The sequence below is a fragment of the Xenia sp. Carnegie-2017 genome, unplaced genomic scaffold (genome assembly GCF_021976095.1).
Source record: "Xenia sp. Carnegie-2017 unplaced genomic scaffold, XeniaSp_v1 HiC_scaffold_23, whole genome shotgun sequence".
Taxonomy (NCBI): Eukaryota; Metazoa; Cnidaria; class Anthozoa; order Malacalcyonacea; family Xeniidae; genus Xenia; species Xenia sp. Carnegie-2017.
The window spans coordinates 3953716-3959715 of NW_025813486.1; the positions used below are offsets into that span (position 1 = coordinate 3953716).

At 36.0% G+C, this 6000-nt stretch overlaps 1 long non-coding RNA gene across 1 annotated transcript; it reads right to left on the minus strand.

Annotated features, from left to right (window-relative positions):
* Nucleotides 1–2677: 2677 nt before the first annotated feature.
* Nucleotides 2678–3698, minus strand: LOC124447662. Its single transcript, XR_006948786.1, has 2 exons — nt 3506–3698; nt 2678–2758 (listed from the first exon to the last, which is right to left on the minus strand). It is a non-coding gene; the product is annotated as an uncharacterized LOC124447662 (long non-coding RNA).
* Nucleotides 3699–6000: the final 2302 nt, after the last annotated feature.

The window sequence follows — 6000 nt, forward strand, 5'->3', positions numbered from 1 at the left end:
TCTTTTTCCCACATTTTGGTTACGGAAATGACATGTCTTAAAAGTTTAGTGATTAATACTTCATGCTGGACAACAATTAGGGGTCTAAATTCTGATTAGAAAATATTTGCGGATTTGAAAAATCTTTTCGGATTTTCAAAGTATTTTCCGATTTAGAAATATGTTTTTAGATTTTCGATATAATTACAGACTGGAAATATATTTTTGGATTTAAAAAACATTTTGCGATTAAAAATATATTTTCATGGTGGCCCTTCACGGCTTCCGTACAAAATACCTAGAAAACGGTAATAAAATTCAACAGAAACAATAAAAATCATAAGGCCGTATCTTTGCTTTACATAACAATAAACTTTTAATGTTTATAATTAAGTTGCACAAAATTCTTTGCCACCAGAGGCGTAACTAGAACGTTAATTGGGGGGGGTATATTTATATATTCAGTTTTGCCCTAATGATTTCTTTGGAAATTTAAATTACTTTCAAAAGAAATTAGTAGAGCACAACGAAATATATCAATATGCACCCCCCCAATTAACGTTCTAGTTACGCCTCTGTTTGCCACGTATCAACTCAAACGGCGCAAACATTTGACGCTTAACTTTTCGGAACGTTAAATTTATCTGAAAGGTTGAATGTTCAAAGTTCGAACTGTCGACAAGTAAAAGTTTTGTAAGACAAAACATAAAGAATCATCATGTGCGATTACGACGTGTAAATGTGCCCATGGAAACTTATAATTCTGTAATTGTACATTAATCAAAGTCAAACAAAGTTACAATTCCAAACAACAACAATTTGCTTACCAAAAACGAATCATTGCGATCTTAAACAAGGTATGTTTACGTTGATGTGTTCGTTTAAAGGAAGTTAAAATGATTGTTATAGTAACTATTAGTCGTTGGTCCACAAGGTCTGTTTGTAAAATATGTGTTATTTCATTTTTCACCTAATGGCTTGTGTTATTATTGAAGGAAATTTATGACTCAATTTTTACTTTAAAATTGCAAATGGACTCGTGCATGTCATCATTTAAGCCGTTTTAGAAGTAGAAATATTGATCAGAAAGTGCGTTTATCTTTGTCATAAACTAGTATCGCTTGTTCAATTCTGTTGGTCCACATTTTAAATGCGGCCAAAGAATTTTGGTAAGCTTTTGTAAGCTTGCTGCAATTGTCTTTCGTCGATGCTAAGCTGTTGACTCTAAGGTTGATATATAAAAATTCAAGCATACATGCTCGTCATTTGGCCATTTTCTACATTAGACAATTTTGTATCTCTTCTTTCATATTATACTCACTCCGGAAATCTTGGCATGTCTATTGCACATGATTTCTAACAATCTCTAACCTTTGTTAAAAAAAACTAGACATTAGTGTAGCAATTTTCTTCTTTGCACGTTAGCACAAAGCAGTTATGCGTCTGCCAATTCGTTTTCGGGACTGTATACTATCCTACTGTACGCGCAGTCGACACACAATTCTCAATTTTAATCAATATAACTATTCCACAAACAGATAATTTTAAACATTTCGAGCTTTTACATTCACACCCAGCAACAGAAGAACCCTGACTTTCAAAGTATTAACATAAGTTCCTATCAAATAACAATTATCAATTACTTATTTACCTAAGTTCCGACACACTCCCCCCTTTGAGCCTTTAGGATCAAACAAAACTTTTGTTCGCCAACTTGCATCCACAGTTGCCACCCTTCTGGGTCTCCTATGACTTTCTACGCTGCTACCCTTTTCTGAAACTTCTCCTCTCTTACTACTTTCTTGTTTCTCTATTTCTACACATCTGTCTTTACTTACCTTTGCATCCATCTCTAGTGGATGGAGTTTCTGAAGAGGCCTGTTTATATACAGTGGCCTTACCTTCCTAACAACTTTGACTTCTGCTCCTCTTTCTATATTATCTTTTCCCTTGATCAATCTCTCGATTCTCGCTGCTATTTTCCAAAATCCTCTTTTCAAACTTTCCTCAAACACAAGAACTATATCACCTAATTATTGTTAAGTATTCATTCCTCCACATGGACCAAATATGTTTTCTCAATCTCGGTAAATACCAAAACCTACACTTGACTCTCTCTAAATCTTCCATCCACCTCTCCCAACGTGTTTTCTTGTAACCTTCCAGCTCATTATCCCATTCAGAATTATGGTCACCATTTGTAAACTGATATGTATGTGGTCGTGTTCTTTATATTAAATTTCTCATCTTTTGTTAGGTATGCGACATGTAAAGAACTAAAGCAAGCTTAAATTAGATGACGATTTCGTCAGATATGATGTCTTACTTCTACAACAAAGGTAATTTTACAAAAGTTAAGCGAGATTTATATCCACATTACCGACCTAATAACTTAGCTGAAGAAACATCTAGATAAAGTATGAATAAACATGCATGAGAAATCATATCTAAGTTAATATACCAACTTTTTAACTATTGACCATAAGCTGCATGGTAGGGAAAACAGTAAAACCTGTTCAAAAGTATGGGGAGAAAGAATAGCATGATTGTATTTTCTACATGTAAGATGCTGAATTTTCTTTACTTACATGTGCATCCATCTCTAGTGGATACAGTTTCTGAAGAGGCCTGCTTATGTGCAGTGGCTTTCCCTTGCTAACAACTTTGACTTCTGCTCCTCTTTCTATATTATCTTTTCCCTTGATCAATCTCTCGATTCTCGCTGCTATTTTCCAAAATCCTCTTTTCAAACTTTCCTCAAACACAAGAACTATATCACCTAATTATTGTTAAGTATTCATTCCTCCACATGGACCAAATATGTTTTCTCAATCTCGGTAAATACCAAAACCTACACTTGACTCTCTCTAAATCTTCCAACCACCTCTCCCAACGTGTTTTCTTGTAACCTTCCAGCTCATTATCCCATTCAGAATTATGGTCACCATTTGTAAACTGATATGTATGTGGTCGTGTTCTTTATATTAAATTTCTCATCTTTTGTTAGGTATGCGACATGTAAAGAACTAAAGCAAGCTTAAATTGGATGACGATTTCGTCAGATATGATGTCTTACTTCTACAACAAAGGTAATTTTACAAAAGTTAAGCGAGATTTATATCCACATTACCGACCTAATAACTTAGCTGAAGAAACATCTAGATAAAGTATGAATAAACATGCATGAGAAATCATATCTAAGTTAATATACCAACTTTTTAACTATTGACCATAAGCTGCATGGTAGGGAAAACAGTAAAACCTGTTCAAAAGTATGGGGAGAAAGAATAGCATGATTGTATTTTCTACATGTAAGATGCTGAATTTTCTTTACTTACATGTGCATCCATCTCTAGTGGATACAGTTTCTAAAGAGGCCTGCTTATGTGCAGTGGCTTTCCCTTGCTAACAACTTTAACTTCCGCTCCTCTAACTATATTATCTTTTCCCTTGATCAATCTCTCAATTGTCGCTCTCTTCTAAAATCCTCTTTTCAAACTTTCCTCAAACACAAGTACGACATCACCTACTTTCGGACACAAACTACCCTTAACTTTGCCAACCTTATGGCACTCCCTTAAACTTGTTAAGTATTCCTTCCTCCACCTGGACCAAAAATGCTTTCTCAATCTCCCTAAATACCTAAACCTACGCTTGACCACTCCTGCATCTTCGCCATTTATAGTATGCAGAATTGTTTCGTCTGGAATAGATGTTAATCTTCTTCCAAACATAACATGTGCAGGAGTCAGTACATTTACATTCACTTCATCTTCATATGCATAAGTCAATGATCTAGAGTTCAACGTACCTTGTACCTCAACTAATGTTGTTAACAATTCTTCCTTGTGCAATTTAACGTTACCCAACCCCTTCCTCAGACAACCTTTCACCAATGCTACCATTCTTTCAAAAAATCCACACCACCAGGGTGTCCTCGCCAAATTAAACTTCCATATCAACCGATAACCTTCCAAATATGACTTTACCTCCTTACTTCATAAATCCCCAGCTTTCTCAGATGCTTTAAATGTTTTGGTGTTGTCCGAAACTATTACCGAGGGTGCTCCCATTCTAGCAGTAAATCTTCGCATGCAATTCAAAAAACAACGTGCACTTAAACTATCAACTAAATCAAGATGAATTGCTCTTGTAAAACAGCAGGAAAATAATGCGATGCATACTTTAATTTGACTAAATTTGCCAAATTTTATCACACACTCTTTATCTACTACCTGTGTGTAAGCCAATACTGTCTTCCCGACTTCCACAAGACTTTCCTCTCTAGTTTTAACCTCTTTTGGCATGGGCCAATCACACTTGGGACCTGACAACCACTTCGGTCCTTCCACCAAATTTCACTTTCCTTTAATTGTGATGTCGTAACTCCCCATGAACCCATGTCCGCAGAAATGTCTACACCCGGACAATGTTTCCAATTATCCTACCTGCTCAATCTTAAAATCTCGTTAACCCTATGGCGCACAAACTGTTTCTATTTTCCCCTATTACCGATCCAGCACAATGCAGTCATACTGTCCAACCAATAGTATGTACCATTAATGTGAACGTAACCTTCTAAGGCCAACTTCACTGTGTCCATTAACTGTGCTAATATTTTAGATGACATCAGTTCTAGTCTGGGAATTGTCTGCAATTTTATTTGCGCTATCCTTGTTTTCGACGTAAGCAACTCTACGTGGTAGGCACCGTTTAGCTCTGTCACAAAATATACGACCGCACAGTATGCCTTTTGGCGGGCATCTGCGTACCCATGCCAGTAACACTTTACCTTACCAAGTAAATTAACATACACACATCTCGCCACAACTAAATCCCTGACTCTCTCTAAATCTTCTATCCACCTCTCCCAACGTTGTTTTTGATACCTTCCAGCTCTTTATCCCATTCAGCTTTCTCAATACACAGCTCCTGAAACAATAACTTAGCACAAACTATAACTGGACTTATAATAACTAAGGGATCGAATAATTCTGCAAGTATACTTAGTATATTTCGTTTACTTGGAATGAATGCCTATGCTCTTTAAGCCAATTTTTAGAGGCTAAATACAAAGCGATCAGATTTACACTCCCATCCCAATCCTAGTACTTTCTCAAAACTTCCAGTGATACTATTTTCCCCAAATGATGCTTTGGCACAAGTTTGCTCACTTTCGAATTACTAAATTCTGCCCTTCTTTCTTCTAAAATGCTTCTTTCTCTCTTTTTTATTTTTTTCAAAACATTCTCATCGTTACTTAGCCACTTCCTAAGGCTAAATCTTCTCGCAGCCAATCACTCACTTGCTGACTCATACAACCTCATTACTTTTTTCTTGGATTGTTCACCGGACACTGGATCGTCGACATAAAAGCTATCTCTGATTTTATTGACAAATTCCTTGTCTATTTCTATGAATGAGTCTAAATGATACTGCAGTGTTGCATTCAACAAAAATGGAGAGCAGTTAATACAATTACTCTACAAAATTGATATCCTAAAGGTCTCACCCTCTCATTGTTTACATCATCAACCCATAAAAATCTTAGGCAGTCCCTGTCCAAAGTATCAACTTCTATATTCAAAAATGCCTTTTCAATGTCTGCCACTAAAGCGACTCTCTTCTCTATAAAGTCCAGGGGTTCTTAACCTGGGGTCCATGAGCCCCTAAGGGGTCCATGATGGTGCTTTAAGGGGTCCGCAAATCCAAATAAGAATATCTACAGTAGGCTACGTATTTCTATTGACCGATTAGAACAGGGGTTCTTAACCTTTTGTTGGTCACGGACCCCCAAAACATTCTAATGAAAGCTTTGGACCCCTTTAGAAGAAACACATCGCAATTGTCAAAATTAGCTTTTAATTAATTTAGTAATATAGTCCAGAAATTTGCAGACCAAACAGAAGCAAATTAATAATTCAACGAATAATAATGAATAATAAATCAATTACCGAGTCAATTAAGTTATACAACAATTACAAAACCATAAAGAATCAAAATACAGTGCAGTAACCAATA